At 38.9% G+C, this 24,584-nt stretch overlaps 1 long non-coding RNA gene across 1 annotated transcript in view; it reads right to left on the bottom strand.

Moving 5' to 3' along the window:
- Positions 1-5,294: 5,294 nt before the first annotated feature.
- The window catches only part of LOC141572910 (uncharacterized), a 45,072-nt gene continuing 25,782 nt past the window's right edge, over positions 5,295-24,584 (bottom strand). The window contains exons 4-6 of the long non-coding RNA XR_012498462.1: positions 20,868-20,987; positions 11,507-11,621; positions 5,295-6,750 (exon numbers count right to left, since the gene is read on the bottom strand). This is a non-coding gene — a long non-coding RNA (uncharacterized LOC141572910). The remainder of the gene's footprint in view (positions 6,751-11,506; positions 11,622-20,867; positions 20,988-24,584) is intronic.

Genomic DNA, 24,584 nt, shown 5'->3' with positions numbered 1-24,584 from the left:
AGTGGTGCACAATCCCCACTTCTATCTAGTTCCAGAATCTCCTCATCACCCCAAAAGAAAACTTCGTACTTGTTAAACAGTTGTTCTATGTTTTCTCCCCTCCCCCAGGCCTTGGCAACCACCACTCTGCTTTCTGTCTCTATGGATTTACCTATTCAGGGTAGTTCATGTAAATGGATCCTACAACAGGTGGCCTTGTGTGTCTGGCTTCCTTCTCTGAACATAATGCTTTGAAGGTTCATCCACATTTTAGCAGGGATCAGTACTTCACGCCTTTCTATTGCTGAATAATATTCCATTGTATGGATATATCACAGTTGGGTTCTCTGTTCATCTGTTGATGAACACTTGAGTTGTTTCTGCCTTTTGGCTATTGTGAATAATGATGCTATGAACACTAATATAAATATAAATGTTTGAGTACCTGTTTTCAATTCACTTGGCTATAGTATAAGCATACCTAGGAATGGAATAGCTGGGTCATATGGCAATTATAGCTTTAACTTTTTGTTTAACCACCAAATGGTTTTCTACAGTGGCTGCAGCATTTTACATTCCCACCAGCAACGTGTGAAAGTCACCCTTTATTCTGAATATGTACCCATTTGTTCCTTTCTTCCTATCTCCAGTCCCCACAGACTTCCCTTTCCCCTGGAGTAGAGGGGGGAAGAAGTTGCACCTCTAGTAGAAAGGCTACCATCAGCAGAGCAGCAGGAACCCCTCTGGTCTTAGACTCTGCCTCCACTCTTGCCTTCTCAACAAATAGAACTGTGTGACCAGGAACAAGGGAAGACAGGCTCCCATCTCCCTGTGACACACCCACTACAGCCATTAATCTTACCCCATAAAACTCCCCTCCTAGAGTCCTCCACCACCTCCGTCTTAGCACAGAACATGCCATTAAACCCTCTTCAATAGTCAAAACTGAGCGCAGAAAGGAAGCAGCTCTGTGTGGAAACTGCCAGCCCTGGCTCAGACCTGCGGGTGGGTGTTTAACTCTCAGCTCAATTTAAGATCTGCCGAAGACACAACCTCTCGCCTTGTCCTGCCCAGCCCCCTCTGCTAAAGGGCTTGCCTGTCTGGGCCTGGCCGGTAGCAAACATGAATGGAGAGGAAGAGCCTTCTTCTCCACCCCCTCTCACCGGGGTTACTGTCGGTCACAGAGCTATTTACATTTACAACAGCCCAACAGCGCCTGACCCAGCCGGAGCCAATCAGCAGCCCCCAAGTTTGTCTGACTCCGTCTGCTCCAATCAGGAGGTGCTATCCTTACAGCCTCTCTCTCTTTGAATGTAAGGTCGGCTGTCGCCCCTTATGGGGAGGGGAGCCTGACTCAGAGCTCTGCTTTCCTAGATCTAGCTCAGTGTGCTAATCTCTGGAATGGGGAAAATACTGAAATAGCTACCGTTCAGTTGGTGTGACATCTGCTCTATAGAACTCTAGGAGAGTTTTACATCGGAATAGAAAACACTGTTCCCTGCACAGATCCAATGCGGCTCTGCTTTGAAGAAATGTAAAGAGCCATTTGAGCCTCCCTCACTGCCGAGCCCCTCCCTAACTCAGGATTATCCCTGTGGCTTCTTAATACACAACTGCTTCCAGGCGGTGTGAGACCTTGCTAACCAGGACAGGCCAGTAGGCAGGGCTGATTTTTCATTTTGTCTGCAACAGTGCAAACACCTATCACGTAAGAGACAGAAGGCAAAACGTCAGCAAGATAGACTCAAGATTGGGTAGTCATAGGGCAGAGCAAAAGCAAGAACGTGTGTTCAGGAATGTTCATGGCTGATGTAACCAGTGCAGGAAGGTGGAGTGGGAGAGTAGGAGGGAAAAGTAGAAAGGCAGCCTTGAAAGCCCGCTTGGGAAGCTTAGACTTGCTTCCCTAAGCGAGAAAGAGACGTCAGGTATTTTTCAAGCACAAGCGGAAAATCATCTCCTTCATGTGTCAGAAAGTTAACTGGTGGTACCATAAAGAGCAGGTCAAAGGAGGACCAGAATAAGGGGCTGGAAGATCAGTTAGGGGGTCCTGGGATCTAAAAACTAGGATGGTAGTGGTGGACATGGAAAGAGCACGCGCCGTGAGGCATTTTGGAGTAAAATCAATAGCACTTCATTGATTGGGTACATGAGATGACGGAGGAGAGGCGACAAAGATGACATTACCTCCCCAAACTGAAACAGGTGGTAAAATAATAATAATAAAAGATTTTGGAAAGGGAATGGGAGTTCAGTGTTTGTCATGTGGAGTTTGAGTTGCAAGAAGACTATCCACATGGAAATAATACCCAGACAGTAGGGAATAAGGATCTTGGTGTTTGGAAGAGAAATAGAGATGTGATCCAAAGAGTTTATAGTGAAACTAGGAAGAAAATCAATCACTTAGGAAGGGATTACAGGAGTAAGAAGATTCAAGGACAAAATCTTGGGAAGTACCAATATTTAACAGGTAGAAAGAAGACAAAGAATTAGCAAACAGACTAAGAAGTATCAGAAGAGGGGGGCGGACAGGGGACGAGTATGATAGAAGTAAAAAAATACTTCCAGGAAGACAGAGCAGGACATTGTCAAACATAGATAGCTGACAAGAGGACATTGGTTAAACAAATTATGAAACATTTAATGGACTACTATGCAGACATTAAAATTATGTTGTAAAATTAATTGCCATCAAAAGATGTTCAATACATGTTGCTAAGAGAGACATGCAGGTTAAAAAAGTAGTATGTACAAAATTCTTCCATTTTTAGAAAATCACACATGTGACTGCAAAAGGGCACGGGGAAACTTTTTAGAATGAGGGAACTATGCTATATCTTGATCTTGGTGGTAGTTACATACACAGCTGTATACGATTACCAAAAATCCTCAAACTGTAATGCCTTAAAAAGGGGGTGGGGGATGTTGATGGTACCTACTTTATAGGGTTGTTCTGGGAATTGAATGATAGTAGAGAATATAGTGCTTGGAACACAAGAAGGGCTCAATCAGTGAAGAAGGGAAGAGTGACCCAGGACCACTGTATAGAGGAGGTGAGACTGAAAGCAAGACCTGAAAGGTCAAGGAAAGATCCCACCTGGCCCTCCACAACAAATCCAAAACCAACCAAACAGACAACCCTGGTGTGGGTCCATACAAAAAACAAAGTGGAAGAAACTGAGTATTTTTAGACTGAAAAAGGGAAGGTTTATGAGGGGACTGGGTAGCTGACTTAAAATATACCATAGAGAGGAAATAGACCTATTCCTTATCGCACCTGAGGGTTGAATAAAGGAGTGAAAGTGTGGGAATGAGAGTATTGGGGTGGGGGGGGGAATGGGGTAGTAGGTTCGATTTCAAGTCAAAATCACTTGAGCTTTTCTGATGTTTTGGGAAGGGTAAGCCACTCCTCACCAGAATTGTTCAACCTGTCCCAGATGCTGGGAGGAGGTTCCTGTGTGGTGAGGTAATGGACTAGATTACCTCTTAGGTTCCACCTACTTTTAACATTCTTTGATTTCAAGTACATGAAAGGCCTTTAACCAAAGGTGATAGGAGTTGAGTTTTATTTTCAGTGTATGGAATGAATGTATCCCATCTACGAGTAGCTGTATTCTGTCTCTTCATGATTTCAAAATATCTATTTACGCTATGTTTATGACAAGGGCTGGATGAACTTAAAATGATCATATCAGGCTGATAACCACTAACTGAATTTCTAACTAGGCCTCTAGTAGAAATTTAATTATTTGGTTTTAATAAAAGTTCGTATTATACTTCATATCTGTACCACTCATTTTGGCATTCGATCATACAGTGGAGAAACCATTAGAGTAGGAGACAATAGGACCCAGTTTCAAGTAGTGGTTCTATTATTTTCTAGATGCTTGACTTTGGGAGAAGCATTTACTGCAGAGGTTTTCAACGTGTGATCCATGGACCCCTAAAAATCCCCCAAGAAACTTTCAGGGGATCTGTAAAGCCAAAATAAGTCTCACAATAATATTAAGCCGTTATTAGCCTTTCTTCACCATCATGTTAACATTTGTACCAAAGTAATGGTGGGTAAACTCTCTGCACCTTGACAGGAATCAAAGCGTAGCACCAAACCATATTTGTGGTTACTGTATTCCTCATTGCCATGCTCTTGGAGGGAGTTCAGTTTTACTTAAAAGTGTTCTTGATAAAGAAGTGAAAGTTATGTATTAAATCTTGACCTTTGAGAACATTTTTTTTCAAATTCTGCGTCTTGAAACAGGAAGTACGCATAAAACACTTCTGTTATGTATCAAAGAGTAATGGTGGTCTTGAGAAAAAGCATCAGTGAGATCATTTTAGTTGTGAGTTGAATTAACCACTTTTTTTATATAACATCACTTTTAGTTGCAAGAATGACAGGCAAACTATAGATATTCAGACTTGAGTATTTGGCAGACATTTTCTAGAATAGTAGATCATTGCTTCTAGGAAACAACTCTCAATATTTGTTCCAATGATAAAATTTGAGCTTTCAAGAAAAAACTAGAATTTTGGAAATCCTGCACGTGGCACTGAGTTTGACAGCTTCCCAATAATTAAAGACTCATGTGATGAAATCAGTAGTGATATTAACTAATGTGATGTTTTGATGTTATAGAATGAAATACGTCAGCATTTTGGAAGATTTGCATAACTCAGTGAACTAAAATTTTCCAAATAACCAAAGCACAATGTTACAAAATCATAGAAGAATGAAAGGTGCATTCAAAATGAAAGAGAGACCAATGGATTCTAATGTAAAAGAATATGAAAAGTTCATTGATCTGGTTTCAGATTCTACATTGTAACTAACCTTTAACAAACTGCAACTTGTTGAGTTTTAGTATAGTATCAAAGAATATCCACAATTGTCTTTAAAAATGCTATTAAAACATTCTTTCCTTTTCCAACTGTATATCTGTGTGAGATTAGATTTTCTTCATATACTTCGACAAACAACATAATGCAATACATACGAGAATTCAGCTATCTTCTATTGTCAGACATTAAATATACTAGTAAAAATATAGCAAAATAACATTACTCTCACTAAATTATTTTTGTTATAAAAATATGGTATTTTTCATAAAAATTTATTATGCTATTTGCTTATGTTAACATGTAATAGGTTTATTGTTGTTATTTCAAATAAATAAATATTTAAAACATTTATGTTTTAATTTCTAATATGGTTAATGTTTAATAGAAATAACCCACACAAACAAAAGCTCTTCAGAGTCCTTAATTTTTTATAACAGCTTTATTGAGATATAATTCATACACTATAATGTTCACCCACCCAAAGTGTATATAGTTCAGTGTTTTTTAGTATATTCACAGAGTTGTGCAACGATGATCACAATCGATTTTAGAACATTTCATTATCCCATAAAGAGCCTCCTACTCCTAGCAATTACTTCTCATAGCCTCCCAGTGACACCCCTCCCAACCTACTCCTAGGCAACCACTCACTATTTTACTTCTGTCTCTATAGCTTTCCCTATTCATACAAACGGAATCATAAAATATGCAGTCTTTTGTGACTGGCTTCTTTCACTTTGCCTAATGTTTTCAAGATTCATCCTCGTTGCAGCATGTATCAATATTTCATTCTTCTAAATGCTGAATTATATTCCATTATATGGACATACCACATTTTGTTGACCCATCCGTCAGTTGACGAATATTTGGATTGGTTATATATTTTTGGCTATTGTGAATAAAACTGCATCAACATTCATGTATCAGTTTTTGTGTGCACATATATTTTCAGTTCTCTTGGACATATATACCTAGGGGAATCTCTGGGTCATATGGTAACTCTATGTTTAACCTTTCAAAAACTGTCAGTTTTCCAAAATAGCAGCACCCTTTTACATTTTTACTAGCAGTTTATGAGAGTTGCAATTTGTTTGAATCCTTACCAACACTTGTTAGTATGTTTTTTTCATTATAGCAATCCTAGTGAGTGTGAAGTGGTATCTCATTATGATTTTGATTGGTGAAGGGGTTCAGTACAAGCCCCCTCAAGATGTGCTACTTGGCATGTGGATTATTTTGAGCTGAAGGCAATCAAGACACTGCAGGCTCAGGAGAAACTATTTCCTCTCCCTGAAAGAATTTAAATTTGAGGCCTTGCCCATAATAAAAGTTATCACAAGAAATAACTTTTTATGACCTATCTATAGGGCGTGTAAAACATCTAATTATTAAAATCTGCTTTTCTTATCATCCTGCAAATGGCCTTCCCCTCCTCTTAAGCCTCAGCCTCCTGACCTCGTTCCTTAGCTCAGGATGTTATAGATATACCTCATTTTACCTTTCTGTCTCTGAACCTATCATGTATGTGGGGTTCCCACAGGGGTGTATATAATTAAACTTGGTTATTATCTTTTGTTAATCTGTCCCACATCAATGTAATTATTAGACCAGGCAGAATAACTTAGAAGGGTAGTGAAAAATGTCTTCCTCCCACGCATTGGCATTTCCCTAATGACTAATGATGTTGAGCATCTTTTAATTGCTTATTGGCTACTTGCATATTTTCTTTGGAGAAACGTCTATAGAAATCCTTCGTCTAATTAAAAATTGGATTGCCTTGTATCTTCACATTTATTTGGGATCTGGCCGCACAGGTTCAGAAGTTCCTCAGGCTCTTGGGGACGTTGGAGGGGACATTGGCAGGGGAGCTGGATTGTGAAGGCTGGTGTGGTCCGTGTTCAGCTGCCTTGGTTGGGATCACACATAGGTGTGTGTCTGGAGAAACAGAAAATGAACACTATTGTTCATTCCGAGTGTGACTTCTATTGACACAGATGCACACCCAGCTGTGAAGACCCTCTTCTCTCAGGTGGCAGGTGAGGTCCACGTCATTACAGACTCCAGCTACCAGTGTTGGTGGAATTTATTGAGGCTCCTTTCCCTCCAGTGTGTGCTGACGACACATACACCTGACAACAGACTGGGCCCCATGAAACTCAAGTCCTGTTTGTTCCATTCACTCTGTAGCTACCATACACATGGCTGGTAACATGTCCTATATATCAGTGATGGTTCAGCCAAAATGCACAGCCAAAGATGTTTGAATTTTCAATTTCCAAAGCAAATGGATGACTTGCCTTTGTAAAAAGAAAAAAAAAAAAAAAAATATATATATATATATATATATATATATATACTTTATATATATTTCATATATATGTGACGAAAAAATAAAAAAAAATAAAAATAAGATTGCCTTTTAAAATTGCTGAATTGTAAGAGTTCTTTATATATTCTGGATACTAGTCCCTTATCAGATATATAATTTGCAAATATTTTACTCATTTTGTGGGTTGTCTTTTCACTTTCTTGATAGTATCTTTTGAAGCACAAAATTTTAAAATTTCGATGGAGACCAATTTATCTATTTTTCCTATTGTTGCTTAAGCTTTTGATTGTCATCTAAGAAATCATTGTTTGATCAAAGATCAGTCACAAAGATTTACACTTATGTTTTCTTCTAAGAGTTTTATAGCTTAGCTCTTACATTTAGGTCTTTGATCCATTTTGATTTAATCATGTGTGAGGTACCTCAATAATTTTAAGAGTGTAAAGGTGTCCTGAGAGCAAAATGTTTGAGAATCAGTGATTTATTTCTCTGAGCCTTATTTTCTCATCTTTAAAGTAGTGACTGTATTGACTCCATAGGGCAACTATAAGTCAAGAAATGATAGAAATAATTAAACATGATAAATTAAACCACTATTCAAATATAAGTTATCATTACTGCCCTCATTTCCTATGTATACATTGTCTATCAACCTGTTGAAAGATCCTTGAATTCTTCCTCTTATTCTCTGTATGTGCTCTACACAGCACTCTCCTCAGGAAATATTTATTGGTGAACTGACTGATCCATAAATAATTTTGCCTATGTCCTCCAGGAGGAAGACAAAGGAACATTTATGGTTTTGGCAGTCACTCCTCAGCCACTCTGCTGTCAACTTTCTAAGCTTACAGTTTTTTTACTTGAACTGTTAAACTAAATTTTTCCCATGCTTTGTTTCTGAGATTAGTATTTTGAACATAAGCATAGGACTTTAAAAGTATCCCTGGCAAATGTCATCTATTTGTTAATCCTAACTTGGGAAACTATTGAGAGCTTTTGGAATTCCAATTCTTTCCTCCAAGATATTAAATATCTCTTCTAGCTTTGTTTAATTGAAAATAGGATAAGCACACCTTCTCTAGCACAGATAAGAGGGTTGTCTAGGTCAGAACCAAGGACCGTGTGAAATGTTCTGTTTTGTTTTCAACTAATCTCAAATGAGACTTTCTTCTCCTGTGAGCACTGTGCAATGAATGAACGAGCATACCTGATATACCATGGTCACTCTAACTCTGTCCTCCAAAGAGTTTTTGTATTTATGTCATGGATCAGCCTTAACATCAGAGCCAGTAGAATAGCCAGTGAAAGAGAAGGGGAAAATATTTTAGAATTTGGTAGGATACGGCAATGTTCTCCACAAAAAATAACCATAGCTAATATTTAGTACCTCTGTCTTTCATCCCTGGTGAAGGCAATCCAGTTAGGTGAAAGGGTAACGAACTATTCTGTTATCCAAGTGTTAAAAGACTTGGCAAGTGTGAGTACCTGCCAAAAGCAGATGGACCCTAAGGCCATTCCTGCTTCTACAGAAGGAGAACCTAAAGAAAGAAGGGACAGAAGGTGCATTTAGCATCAAGGGTTTGGGAATCAAGATATTAAATGGAAGGTAAGGAAGAGAAAATGCATTAGGAGAGACCATCTAGTTTTGATATTTGTAACTTTAGTAGATGGCCCTTAAATTGCCGAGGAAGAAGTCATCTACTGATAATGGACTAAAAGTGACCCAGGGCTCCTAACAAATTTTGGCAGAGCGGACCCTAGACTCAACCAGGGTCTCTCTTTCCTCTCTTAGTAACCTGGTTTGAGGGTTGAGGTGGTGGCAGTGCGCAGGGCAAGTTGGTGAAATACGAGATAAGACAATGTTTGGGTGGGTGGGAGCCGTGTCCCAGTGGGCTCTGTTCACTTCTAAAGTCTCTTGTCATTTTTTGTATTTTGTTTTTATGTTATACCTAAGTTATGCTTGTACATAGTTTAAAGAGTCAAATAGCTTTATAAGGCTTATTTTGAAAATAGCAGTACATTGTCCACCTCTTGTCACCATTTTCTGCTCCTTAGAGATAATAATTTTCAACTCTTTTTAGCTGACTCTTTAGGCATTTACCTCTGTATCTTTAAATGATATGCTTATATGGCTACTCACTAATTTTTACAACTTTTATGTATTATTTATTGAATTCCCGCCATCAAAGATGAGAATTCCACCTGCCTCACCATCACCACCAAATACTCACTCATTCACACGGGCATGTGCATGCTTCACTTTCCCTGACCTCCCAATATAGTTGTGTTGTAATTTTTGGTTTTATCAATATTCAGTGTTTATATTACTATCACTATGTAAATATTGTTCATACATAGCCATGTAATAGATCTGTGATTTCTCTCTTGCACAACTTTTTGTTTACTTTGGATCTAACCTATCATTTTTTTCTTTTAGTTTTCTGTGTACTTACCATTAATTCAACCCAACCTCTCAATCAACTGTCTACCTCTCTTCTCAATACATTTAGTCACATTGGGAATTCTATCAATTTCATCTTTTTGAAGGAATCTCTCCTGGAGCATCCTGGAGTTGTTGCTCTCTAAGGCTGCTGCAATTGTCTTGTCCTGAGAATTTTCTTCAACATCATTCTAGAGAGTCCCATTTCTTCTCTCTTGGTTGGATTCCCTGATCCTTCGTGTTCTTTCTTGGTTTCTCCTTATTTTAGAGAAGCCTACTCTCTATTAGTCTCATGAAAAAGAGTGCTCTTAAGGTATTCTCTTTGTCTTCAGTTTTCCGAAATTTCATGATGATACCGTATCTTGGTATGGATCCATTTTCATCCAATATCAAGGACATTTGGTGGACTCTTTCAATCTAGAAATGTTTACCCTTCAGTTCTGAGAAGTTTAGGGGATTAATTAATTACTCCCTCCTCTCCATTTTCTTTGTGCATTCTCTCTCTCTGTCTCCTCCAGAATTTCCTCTATTTAAAAACTCTTTCTCTTTTATTTTCCATGTCTTTTTTTTATGTTGAGTTTTCTGGGTGGTTTCTTCAAGTTCGTCTTATAAATCTTCCATCAAGTTTTTAAAGATCTGCTATCCTACTTTAATTTCCAGAAGATCTTTTGGAATTTTCCTTTTTATTGCATCTTGTCTTGTTCCATGGATGCAATATTTTCTCTTATTATTTTAAGAATATTAATGGTAGTTTGAAGGAATATTTTTCTTCTTTCTTTTTAAGATTTTATTGGGGAAGGGGAACAGGACTTTATTGGGGAACAGTGTGTACTTCCAGGACTTTTTTTCCAAGTCAAGTTGTTGTCCTTTCAATCATAGTTGCAGAGGGCGCAGCTCAGCTCTAGGTCTAGTTGCCGTTGCTAGTTGCAGGGGGCGCAGCCCACCATCCCTTGCGGGAGTCGAACCGGCAACCTTGTGGTTGAGAGCCCACTGGCCCATGTGGTAATCAAACTGGCAGCCCTCGGAGTTAGGAGCACGGAGCTCCAACCGCCTGAGCCACCGGGCCGGACCCCTTTTCTTCTTTCTGCATAGTCTATTGTTCTTCACGTTTTGTCCTCAGTTTTATTTGTTTGTTGTTTGTTCGTTTTTGTATTGGCAGATCTATTTCCACAGATAACCAGGATAGTTATCACTCATCCATCTGTTTTCCATCTTCCAAAGTCTTATTGTCGTGTCTTCTCCCATTCTTTTTGTTCTTGGGGGATTATGCTTCTTTAAAAATCCCTTTATTATTGTTTTACTAAGGTTTGGGGAGGGAGCAAATGCATGTGTTCAAAATGTCTTTATTATCTTGAAACTCTCCTGTGGTTTCTCAGAACCTATTTATCCCACACATATTTATTGCGTGCCTCACATATGTTAGGTATTGTTTAAACACTTAGGATACAACAGTGACTAAAAAAGAATATCCTTGCACTTTTGGAGTTTAAAGTCTAGTGTGTGTAGAGGAATAGATAATAAAAATTAAACCTAAAAGCTTAATTTTAATACCTATTATATAATAGGTATTATATAAGTAAGGTTAAAAGTGCAGCAGGAAATGGAGAATCAGAAGCAATGGGTGGGGCAGGGAGGGCTGCAAGTATTTAATAGCGTGACCAAGGTAGGTGGCATTGAGACAGTAAAATTTGAGCAAAGACTTAAAGGAATTGCAATCATAAATATGTATATTCTTAATATGATGTGTTTCTACATATTTTCCACAAATCTTATCCACTCTTTATCCTTAGATTGAAGGTTAAACCAATGCCTTCTCTTTATTTTTCATCCTCAATGCACCTGGCATATAAGTCTACTAAAGACCTGACATCACTGGCTGCCTATGTGCCTGGAGAGATACTTGAACTTAGGAACTGACTTACCACATTCTTTTGGGTAAGACACCATTGCCGGATCTCAGGTTCTCCATTTGTATATGGCAGTTGTAGTAAACTGCTGGACCTCATTCTCTTCCTGGAAGCTAGTATCCATGAGCTTCTGTTAGTGAAAGAACAGTGAAAATCATGGTATTATCGTGACATTTTTAATGATAAATGAGTGACAGAGCCCACATTTTGGGCAGGGAGAAAACATTCAACATATGCTGGACTTTAGATTTACTTTGGGGTATATTGAAGAAACCTGGTTTAACCCTACCATTCCCATTCATCCAGCCCCCAAGCCCCGACCCACATTCTTGCAGGTTGGCTTCATGATCAGATGTCCAAGCAATGTTCTTCCGTTCAGGGTCACAACGGAAGTTAAGTTGAAGTGAGTCCTTATGTGCTTTAGCACTGTGCCGGTGCTTTACCTATGGATACGCACAATAGCCTGATGAGACATAAGCTACTAGCTCTATTTTCAAATAAGAAAATTGAATCTCAAGAGATTAAATGCTTATCTAAAGTCACACTGCTAATAAGTGACACAACCAGAATTCAACACACATCAGTCTGACTCCCAAGCATAAGCCTCTCCTGCATACCACACTGCCTTCCTCGGGCAGTCTCCCAGGGTTGCATTTCAGAACGTAGGTGGGTGGACAGAAATAAAGACAGCTAATGAAGCTGAAGTTTTAGTGCTTCGTTTAGTAGTTAGCAGTTGGTAGTTCTATCAGAAATTTTGATCTAGACTCTCAAATATTATAACGTAGGACATGAGGAAAATATGATTCAATACATATGGTATTTCCAAAATACAACCTATTGGTAAAAAGGAAGGATGCTTTCTGTACTTGTAACTGTTATTTGATCCTGATAATAATAGGGCTGTAGTGTCTTCCGCTAAATAGAACTTCCTGAAGAACAGAATTAGAACTATTACTTATGTTTACTTAATTTCATGAAATTGATTTATTTGATCCACACTGATCAAATGCCTCCAACAGGCCTGGCATTGGGCCAAGCACTGGAAAGACAAAGATGAGGAAGATGTGGGTCTTGTCCTTCAAGAACAAAAGACTCTTTGGAAAGTCAGAGAAATTTGAGGAAGTGAAAGGAATAATCACTACTTTCCTACAGTTATTGCCCTTTTAACAAGATAAGAGCATCTAACCTAAATGGAGGACAGCCTACATTTACTTCCCACTTTGGAGGTGTCCTTCTTGATACAGAGTGGCAGCTTGATGAGGTGGGATGAAGTGAATGGGCTCTAGCGCCAGACTGCTTGGGTTTGACTCCAAGCTCTAGCATTTATTTACTCCTGGCAGAGTATTACTCAAGTTGACTTCTCTTTGCTTCAGTTTCTTTACCAGTAAAATGAGGATGATAATAACACATATCTCATAGGTTTGTTATGAGAATGAAATGAGTGTTTATATGTAACACGTTATATGACATTTTAGAATAATGTTTAAAACAATGCCTGGCACATACTAAGCACTGAATTAGTACTAGCAATTATTTAGCTGTCATTATAGGATAAATGTTGTTCTTTGTTTTAAACTCTGTTGCAAACACATTTATCTTGGAACTTTTAAATTAAGGGTTTTTTCTTAATAAAGAAAGCTTCATAGCAGAGGTAAGTTTAGGACAAATTTAAAGGCTGGAAATGAGATATTTCAAAATAAGGAATAACATAATAAATGTTTGGCAGGCAAGAATAAGAAAACTAGACAGAGTGAGTGTTCAGGGGATTTTATAAGAACAGATGAAATACAAAAGGAATATCAAGAGTTTACATAAGAACCCGGAATCGACTGATAAAAAAGACTAAGACTTTTAAGAAAGAAAAGCAGGCTATTAAAAATTTAAAGGAAAAAGAAGATTTAGAGGGACCACGTATGGTCAGAGAAGTGGAAGGGGAAAAAGGAACCCATCTCATATCTAGTGACACAGCATTAATACCTTTGTAATTTCCCCCCATATCTTATATAGCACTAGTCTGGGGTGACTTGAATCATACCTATAATGATATCTCTTACCTCCTCAAAAGTCTGCAAGAGTTCTGTTAACTACCAAACAACATCTCAACTCTTTAGCATGTTATTCCAGCCCTGCCATAATATGAGTCCAAATAACTTGTTAAAATGTATTTTATGCAATATTTATGATATATAGACTATATTAAAAATAACAAAACAAGGGGCAGCCAGATAGCTCAGTTGGTTAGAGCTCGAGCTCTGAGCAACAGGGTTGCCACTTCAATTCCCACATGGGCCAGTGTGCTGCGCCCTCCACAACTAGATTGAAAATGGCAACTGGACTTGGAGCTGAGCTGTGCCCTCCACAACTAAGATTGAAAGGACAACAACTTGACTTGAAGCTGATGGGTCCTGGGAAAAAACACACTGTTCCCCGATAAAGTCCTAGAAATACACACTGTTCCCCAATAAAGTCCTGTTCCCCTTCACCAGTAAAAAATAAATAAATAACAAAACACTCATATACCCAGCATCAAATTTAAGATATGGGACATGGTCAACAGAGTCGAGGCCCTTGTATAAAGTTCCCTGATTATATCTCTTTCCCTACTCTCCTGAATTTGTTATTCATTCTGCCCTAAAAAATACATATATAATATATGTAACATATATATATATATAAAACATAGTATGTGTAACATATATAATAATATATATCCCTAAATAATATGTAATACTGTTTATAGTATTTTAATCTTTATGTAAAAGATAACATAAGAATTCTCCTGCAGCCTTGTTTTTACTCAGTCAATAATATATCTATAATATTCACCTATGCTGATAAATCTATAGTTTTTATTATTATTCATGACTTATAATATTAATATAATCTATAACACATACAAGTAATATTATAGCTACTAATTATTCATTATTAATATATCTGTAGTTATTCATCCATTCTCATGCTGATGGACATTGAGTTTGTTTCCAACTTTTTGGTAGGAATTTTCTGTATCTGTATGCTTCTATACATGAGAAAGAGCCTCACTAGAATTAGAATAACTGAGTCACAGATAGGACATCTTTGATTTTATTAGATGTTGATAAAGTGCTCTCCAAAATGGTTGCATGAATTTACAGTCTCATCAGTGGCACAGAAGTGTTTCTACAGTTTTACTTACTCAGCAGCACTTGACAGTGTCAGGCCTACTTTCCAATTTACTTTTGTAGCGTTAATTCCCACTGCTCTCCTTTATGAATCTTTGATTCCAGTCAAATTGTACTCACGGATGCCTTAATGTATTCTGTAATTATTTCCCTTCTCTCTCAAGTATTTATTGAGTAGGATCCCTATGTCAGAAACCGTTAAATGTTAGGAAAACAAACATGAAAATACATGGCTCCTATCCTAAAGGACTTTACAGTCTCCTGGAGAGACAGACTTCCAAATAATTAGAATATAATTGTCAAAATGAAAATCCGTACAAATTACAATGTGCAGTCAAGTCAAATTGTTGTCCTTTCAATCTTAGTTGTGGAGGGTGCCGTTCAGCTTCAAGTTGTTGTCCTTTCAGTCTTAGTTGTGGAGGGCGCAGCTCAGCTCCAGGTCCAGTTGCCATTGCTAGTTGCAGGGGGCGCAGCCCACCATCCTTTGCGGGAGTCGAACCGGCAACCTTGTGGTTGAGAGGACACACCCAACCAACTGCTATCCAGGAGTTCAGTGGCAGCTCAGCTCAAGGTGCCGTGTTCAATCTTAGTTGCAGGGGGCGGAGCCCACCATTCCTTGTGGGACTTGAAGAATTGAACTGGCAACCTTGTGGTTGAGAGCCCACTGGCCCATGTGGGAATCGAACCGGCAGCCTTCGGAGTTAGGAGCACGGAGCTCTAACCGCCTGAGCCACCGGTCCAGCCCCTGAACATGTTTTTACTCAGGCAGTTACATCTGTCTGGACAATGTCAGCCTATTCATGACCAGCTCAAAAGCCAACTGTTGATAAATGTCCCATTCACCCCAGGAAAGTACTATTCTTTGCGCTTTTCTTACAGTTTGCACTGTATTGTCTTGCATTACAGATATTTGTATATGAGTAAGTATATCTTACCTCCTCTAATAAATTATAAACTCATTATTGGAAGGGGTTGCCCTCTTAGACATCTTTATATCTCCCACACAGTCTAGAATGTTGCTGACACACCCCGTGTATTAATTCAGTAAGTGCTTGCTGAATGAAAGATGAAAACAAGGAGTAGGGGCTACATCATTTGACTCCCATTCTCCCAGATGCTTGGCCCTTTAAATATTTTAAGTAATTCCTAAATCAGACTGCTTTTTTTTTTTTTTATTGTCAAAGTAATAGGAAACAGGAAGACTTAAAAAGAAAAAATTTAAAGTTATCTGCCCTATTTATTTGAGGGGCGTAAAAAACATATTATATAATATTATAAAATCTGGCCAATCAAGAAGGCTTTCTCTGGTTTTCTGTTTCTTGCTTCTTTAATAAATTCTACATTGTCATTTCAAAATATCTTGCCAATATTAATTCATTGCCACTGTACCCATCAGCATAATGAAAAATATTTGCATATCTCTTCAGATAGCAATGGAGAAATGAGGTCAGAAGCAATTCAGGGCTTGGAAGCTGGTGGTTTTTATATAATGAGTCTTCTTTCTTTTCCAAATTGAGCTCCCACTCCATATTGAAATAGAGAATTTGATTCTGCTCTAGGATTTTGTCAGAAATATACAGTAACTATTAACTAACAGAACTGTATGAAATAGCTTTTTTATTCATAGCTTTTTATATAGACCTACTTAATGATACTATCTATAGTATTCATTCTGATGAAATCAGAAAGCTATGTAAACTTAGGTGAAATATTTCCATATTGGCTTATAAATCCTATGTTAAAAACTAACCTGCAGGGGAAAAAAAAAAAGCCTACAAGAGACTCACTTCAGATCAAAAGACACACACAGACTGAAAGTAAACGGATAGGAAAAAGATATTTTATAAAAAATGGAAACAAACAAAAAAGCTGAGCTAGTGATACTTATACCAGACAAAACAGATTTTAAAACAAAGGCTATAACAGGAGACAAAGAGGATCGATCCAGTAATCCCACCTCTGAGTATTTATTCGAAGAAATCCAAAATACTACTTCAAAGCAACGTGTGTATCCATATGTTCATTGCAGCATTATTTATAATACCCAAGATATGGAAGGTGTCTATCAATGGATGAATGGATGAAGAAGAGGTAGGACATATATACAATGGAATATTACTCAGCCATAAAAAGGATGAAATCTTGCCATCTGCAACAACATGGATGGACCTAGAGAGTATTATGCTGAGTAGAATAAGTCAGACAAAGAAAGACAAATGCCACATAATTTCACTTATATGTGGAATCTAAAGAACAAAATAAATGAACAAACAAAACAGAAACACACTCATAGATACCGAGAACATTTTGATGGTTGCCAGATGGGAGGGAGGTTGGGGGGATGGGTGAAAAGATGAAGAGATTAGAAGTACAAATTGGTAGTTTAAAAATAGTCATGGGGATGTAAAGTACAGTATAGCGAATAGAGTCAATAATATTGTAACAACTATGTGTGGTGTCTGATGGATACTAGACTTATCAGGGTGATCACTTTACAAGTTATATAAATGTCTAATCACTATGTTGTATACTTGAAACTAATACTGTATGGCAACTGTAATGGAAAAATAAAAATGCAAAAAAATAAAAATAAAAAATTCACACACACATACACACACACACACTAACCTGCAATTTTCCCAGAGAGATAGAGCAGACACCAAAGATATCCCTTAAATTCTCTGTTGCTACCTGAGCCACCCTAGTCACTTGGACACACCTGTAGAAGCTGGCTTTTGGTTCAAAATTTACTAACAGGTCTACCCTAGGAGCCCTTACAAAGAATCTCAGTGGGAAATGGTGATCTTTCATTAGGAAGATAAGAAGATAAGTACTTGACTATCATAGTAAGAATCCTTAGATTTCCTTCATGAGGGAAATCCATTTGCATCTAGTCTTAGGATCAAGATGGGAGATTCTAGGAAAAAAAAATCTTTTCACGAAGACGGTGGCAAAAACAACTGCATTTTTAAAAATGTTCTTTAAACATTTCACAGACAAAGCTATTTTTGCAACGATTTAGTTACCACAAGAATCAGGAGGAAACACAAGAATTCACTCATTTCACTCTGGTGATGGAGAACCTGTATACACAATCTGCGAATAATTTTCCAAACTTCAAGATGAATACAACACTTCTGTCAGTTGCTGGACTTGTATGAGGAAAGTGAACCTTTTCACAGCATTGTATTCAATAAGGGAATTTGTAAGGACATAGCACGGGATAAAGAGGGTAAAGGTGAGTCTCTCCAGCCAGGTGTGGGCTCTAAGATTTAGTGGTGATAGGCTGGTGCCAGACAAAGGGCAGATTGACTCCTTAGGCCAGGAATGAATGGAGCTGCCTTTGCTCCTTCTGTCAGTACTTCTTCCTTTCCATTTTGTGAGATGTAAACTTTTCTGTCTTTTTTTTTTTTTTTTTTTTTTTTTATAGTGCTCTATATGTTTATCCCACTCCACCTTTTGTATGGGAAGAAATGGATCCCAGCTGGAACCCTCATAACCCTGTTCTTGTTACAACACTCAATTATCTTTAGCTTTGGAAATCTATACTTCTTTCTCCTAAGCCTGGTGATTAAATTAGAGATTCAATAAAAGGAAAAGGTGTTGGTCAAGCTGTTTTCGATGCCAGTAAAAGGTGTATCTTCCTATCTCTTGTATTCATTCAACAAAGCTAATAAAAATTTTAAGAACCTGTATATGTAATCCTGTGAAGCCACAACCGGCTTCAATGGGGATTAAGTGTCAAATTCAACCTCAGACAGACTGGGCTGCGCCAGAATTGCGGCACTAACAGAGAAAAGTTCTGTTCAGCTGAGCATCCCTGCTCCTAAACACTTCTCAACATGAAAATTCTAGAATGTTAGACCTGGAAGGGAACTTTGTCCTTGTGACTACCCCTCAGTCCTGCTCCGCATGAGTCTTGCCTCCAAAAATGTCCCTTTTATGTGAAGTGGGACTCTGGTGCAGCCAGAGTTTTTTTTGTCTGTTACCTCTTTGTAATCAGAGAAAACACAACTAGCTGAGATTGTTGTCAGTACGTGGGTGTGGCTGGAAAAAAATACCCTCCGTGACCAACAGTTCTTTCTTCACTGTACTCTGCTTTCATAGTGTTTCTCATGAATAAAACATATTCACATGACATTTTGTACTTTTGTATCCTTATTCAGTTTATGCAGATAGCAACTTCCTTTGGGCAGTAGGAGAAAAGGGTCAGTTCTGTGTAGCTAGAGTTCAAGAAAAAGAGGTATGAAGAAACTACAGAATTTAAGAGCACACGATGGGACCCTCTTAGGAATGCAATGAAAAGCCAAAGTCTTAGACTCTGGGTCCATAGTTCATCTGCTCTGTTCCCTATAAAAAACTTGTTTCCTTTCCAAAACAAAAGAAATTCCCAATAACTTTCCTTTTCTGGGAGCAAATGTCTATGTACCTTGTCTTCGGGAAGGAAGGAGAGAAGGAGAGGGAGAGAGAGGGAGGGAGGGAGAGGGGGGGAGAGAGAGAGAGAGAGAGAGAGAGAGAGAGAGAGAGAGAGAGAGAGAGAATGAGAAAATCAGAGTAGTTTCAAATTAAAACTTTTTACAAAAGTACAAACTTGGGCCAGTTTGAAAATACAAGCCTTCAGTAGAGTGAACATGATATCTTTGTTTTTGTAGAAGCAGGTAAACCGTTTAGAAAGTCACACACAACAAGAGCAAGTAGGTTCAATCGCAGTAGCGTTGAGAGCAACACGCTCATCCTGAAATGTTAGAGGGAGCTGGGCTCATCTCACCAAATCAGGCCATCTTCAGTCACTGACCTTTGGCCTGCCTGGCACGTGGTTTTTCCCATAGGTGAATTATCCTTGTACTAACTTGGCTTATGAAATGTTTACAAGCAGTCTAAAACACTGTGGTGACAGGTACAGACAGATCCAGAGGGCTTCAAAAACATATTTTCCTGATGTACGATTTTTTTTTTTAATGATAAGGTAGAAACCAAGGTTACCAGGAGGATTTCAACAGGTTTGCCCCTAACCTTTGCAGAGCGACAGGAAGAGCACAAATGAAGGTCCACATACTGTGTTTAAATATTTAAAATGTATAAACCAAGATGACAAACTGTTAAATAAGATAAAGATATACCCTTTCGTTTGCCTTGACACATATGCCTTCATGTTCGAGAAGGCTATGTTTGGATTTAGACTTCTCAAAGACCTCAGAGTTCCATATCAGCAAGTGTAGGGAGAGCAGGCTCCCAAGCCCCCAGCCTCTCGCGCCTTCTCCTCCCTCCCCCAGCTCCGAGGACCTGCAGGGTCCTCCTGCTGTCATCCACGTGCACTCTAACCCACATGTCAGTTCCAGTCACACAGCCTCCAAACAGCGACTCCGGGGTCAGGCGATGTGTGCACAAGTGGCACAGCCCACTCTTGGGGGACAGACTCAAGGAAGAGGCCCACACGGGTTCTAGAAGTGGGCTCAAGGGCCATTTGGGCAAGAAATGCTGGGGTTCCAGGTCCCCAGAGCTTACTCTAGACAGGGTGAACACAGATTCAGGGTAAACATAAAACCCGGGGCTCCTCTGGCCTGGGTCCAAGCATTTACTAGCTTTCAATGTTTTTCACTGGTTTTTATATAAAGTAATACATGTACATAGAACAAATCAAACAGTATAGACTAGTTTATAATGGGATGTCACTTTCCCTCCCTCTTTGCAACCATATTTCATAGGTAACCTCTTTGAACCACTTCTGGTATGGCCTTCAATAACTCTAGATTCTTTTTTCACTTCTGTTAATTTGCCAACTTTAGACATTGTCTTCCTTATATAACTAATCTTAAATTCTAGAAAAGTTACAAGTACAGCACAAAGAACTTTTTCTTTCTAAAGCATTTGAAAGTAAGTTGCCAGTATGATACCCCATCACCCCTGTGTTTTTTTAGTGTGTATTTCCAACATGCAAGGGCATCTCCTGGAAAACTACATTACAATCATCAATCCTCACACGCCATTCAATTGTTCCAATAATATCCTTTTTAACCAAAGAATCCAGTCTCGAATCATGCATTGCATATAGTTACCATGTTTCTTTAGTTTCCTTCAATCTAGAACAGACTTTTTCTTGACTTTTGTGATCTTGATACTTTTGAAGATTAAGGGTCACTTATTTTTTGGAATGGCCCTCAACTGGGTTTGTCTAACATTTGCTCACAATTAAATTCCGAGCATATACGCACCTTTGTCAGGGCTGTCACGAAAGTACTGACGCTGTGTTCTCATTGCATCCTTTCAGATGGCACGTGATTTAGATTTGTCCCATTCTTAGGGATATTCGTTCTGTTCACTTGATTGAGGTGCTGAAGGAAAGACAGTACTTAATAAATATTCTGTGGGGAATCACTTTGAGAGTATTTGAATACCCCATTCCTCAGCCAGTGAAAGCCTTCCTTGTCGTCCTTGGGACCCAACATCTACTTCTCAGGCAGCACCTTGCGTGGACAACCCCTGACCTCCTTAGATTCCAACACCCCACTCTAGGCACCACTGCCCCCCACCTACTCCCACCATGAAGAGACCTACCTTGTTTACCTAATGGCTTTTGGATTGAAATTGTTCATGAAGGGAAAGAAGGAAAGAGAAGGTGAGAGGAAGAGGAGGGGAGGGAGGGAAAGGGTAAAAAAGGGTGGGAGGGGAGTGAGAAAAGTAGAGGAAGGGGAAGAGAAAGCAGTTCTGATTTACTTTCATTATGAAGAAGATGGGAATACTCTGAATTAATGTTAATTCAAACATTAAAAAAACACTTCTGCTGCTTCTGAAAACAGTAAGGGTTTACTTCTTACACTAACTTTTAATTATTATTCTTTTTCCTCCTTGGCAAGATAAGCTTGTACTGTGATATTCATTTAATGTAGAAACATTGAGGAAGATTTCTCTAGATCACATGGCAAATGATTTCCTGAGCTAGGATAAAAAAATGTGCAGGATCAATTCTATCACCATCTGACCTCTCTTACACCTGGCTAGCTCCTGTCTTGTTTAGAAAGTATAGGTAGAGTCAGTGCCTCCACAGTGTGACTTGAGGTCTACCGCGAGATCCCAAATATCTGCCCGAAGACATATTCCCCATTGATCTTATTCCTCTTTCCTCCTCTGTGTACCCTGAATCACACTTGATTTGTCACACATTCTGAGAAATTAAAACAAACAAACAAATTGTCTGGGGTACAGCTTTCAGCTTTTTTATTTAAATGCACATTTATTGTCTGAAAGACAGCAGGCTTCAAAGAGTGAGTCCTTTAAACATCTCCTATTTGTAGTTTATGCAACAAGCTCAGCTCAACAACTACCTGTTGAATATACCCCTTGGGCCAGATACCACTAGAGCATTGGCAGTCAGTGAGACGATGTGGGCCCTTGTCCTCATGGAGCACCACAGTAAAATCATGATGAATGTCACAAACACAGAAGCCACGGGGAGCTTGGAGAGGGGACAGTATGGAGAGCTAACCTGGATCAACTTTCTGAAGACATGAAGCAAATAACAATTAGTTAAATGAAACGTTAGTGGGAGAAGGGAGGTGGGGCAGCAGCAGAGTGCTCTAGACAGAGGGAAAGGAATGTGCCAAAGTTCAAAAAGTAGGGTATCCTGGGAATAGAGAGGAAGGAGGAAGGGTGGCCTGAGATAGGTAAATTTATAAGCAGGGAAGGGCCAGGCATAGAGGACCTTGGAAGCCATCATAAGACGTGCAATTTACCCTCCCTATCCCCACCTGCGGATTCAACCAACTGTGGATCAAAAATATTCTGAAAAATGTTACCATGATTCCCCAAAAACAAGACCTGGCCGGACAATCAGCTCTAATGCGTCTTTTGAAGTAAAAATTAATATAAGACCCAGTCTTATCTTACTATAAGACCGGGTATAATATATAATATAATATAATATAACATAACATAACATAACATAATATAATATAATATAATATAACAATATAATACCGGGTCTTATATTAATTTTTGCTCCAAAAGAAGTGACATGAGGGTTTGCATTTTTAAGAGATCACTATGGATACAGCAGGCACAAGGGTAGGCAGAGGAAAACTTGTCAGGAAGCCATTTCAATAGTTCAAGTGAGAGATATTGGTGACAGTGGCATGAAGAGAGGACAAACTGAAGAGATATTTGGGAATTTGAATTGCTAGGGGAGAGAGAATTGACAGGTGATACAATGTAGGAAGGAGGAAGGGTCACAAATGATTCCTTGTCTTTTCCTCGGTGCTGCTTATAGCAACTATAACTAATTAGTTATTTGTGCCACAATTTATTGTCTGCTTTCCCCACTGCTTTATATGCAACCCAAGGGCTGGGGCCAATCTTATTTAACATCTTCACCCTCGTATACATGCTCTAGCATAACGTGTGACCCATAACAATGTTTAAAAACAATTTGTTGGTTAAATATTTTTGGTTGCAAGCAAATGGGTTTATGGTGGTATTCACGGAGTTGGGAACATGGAGAAGGAAGGAGACGTTTCCAGGATGAGTTTTGACAATGCTGAGTTACAGGTACCTGCGAAACATCCAAGGAAAAATGTCCTGGAAGCATCTGGAAATACAAGTCTACACCTCAAGAGAGAGAGGTGGACCAGACAGATGTGGGAGTCACTGCATAGGGAAGGCCATCACAACCGTGCAGTCTACGAGATAGTAGCCTAATTAGAAGGTACCGGATAAGAAGAGGTAACATGTAAGGGTTGTGCAGAGGTGTAGCAGCTGACAAAAGAGATTGAGGAGTGGCCAGAGAGTTCTGGGTAGGAGGGCATCCATGAGAAAATGGAGTGTGGTTTTAGGAAAGAATGTTTAAGAAAGAAGGAGTCAACAGTGCCCCGTGCTTCGGAGATCTCCAACAATGGGGGTCAACGATAACCAGTGTCAACACAGTGGTGGACAAGAGCTAAAGGGAATTACTGTGAAAGTAGAAAGAGAAAATGTACTTAGCAAACGTAAGCAGTTCATTCATTAATTTCTCAAGTTAGGTAATTGTCATCCATAAAAACAATTTATGCTCCAGAGAGGATAAAACAAAGAACTTGAGTTTTAAAAAACGAGAAAGCATAGACGGGGAGTGCAGTCAAGCCCTTGATGAGGCGAGCAAGTGGAGGTTCAGGGCTAACGAGGTGGTCCCCAGGGCGAGTGCCTGCAAGTGGGAGGGGAGGAGGCTAGATAATGGATTATTTCATCATTTTACCTCAGGTCAGCTCTAATCCCCAGTTTCAAAGAAAGTCAAAGGATTTACTGTCAGGACTTAGTTAACCAGCGGCACTCCACCTCTCACACATTTTGTTGAAGACCTCACTCAGATAGCAAGAAGATAAAGCTCTGTTGAGAAATTTTACGATATTGCTCTGTGCTTCTCAACCTCTCCTCTGCAAAGAAGCTACCCAGTGGAGAGAGCAAAGAATATTTAAAAACAACAACAACAAAACCTCTCATAGCTGAGAAAGTGGGCTTAATAGTTAGCTAAACCTTTTTTTTTCTGTTCAGGGAATTGATTTGTGCTATAGTATCATGCTTCCCCTTTCTCTAGTTACAGGGAGGTTGGGAGAACTGATACAACCATTTGTGTGACATGCTTAAAACTTTCAAATCAACGGTAAAAATCCAAGGTGACACTTCCTTTTCTCAGGGTTAATAAACATTAACTTAAAATGCCATTTACTACTGGAGGTTTATACATTCAGCCCATTTGCTAATTAGAAAAATGGGAAGATAAACTACTGATTTCGTCCCTGATCTTGAAATTTCTAGACTCGTAAGAGCAGGGAACATTGGCACGAAAAATGCCATCCCAAGCCTTAAGTACAAAAAAGCAGACCCTCACAATAGCCCTGACCTCTGCGGTCACAAACTGACCTCTCAGGGACCTTGGACTCTAATAGCACTTCAGTGAGAAG

This window comes from Rhinolophus sinicus, linkage group LG07 (genome assembly GCF_036562045.2).
Source record: "Rhinolophus sinicus isolate RSC01 linkage group LG07, ASM3656204v1, whole genome shotgun sequence".
Taxonomy (NCBI): Eukaryota; Metazoa; Chordata; class Mammalia; order Chiroptera; family Rhinolophidae; genus Rhinolophus; species Rhinolophus sinicus.
This window is presented reverse-complemented; position numbering and strand designations above follow the sequence as displayed.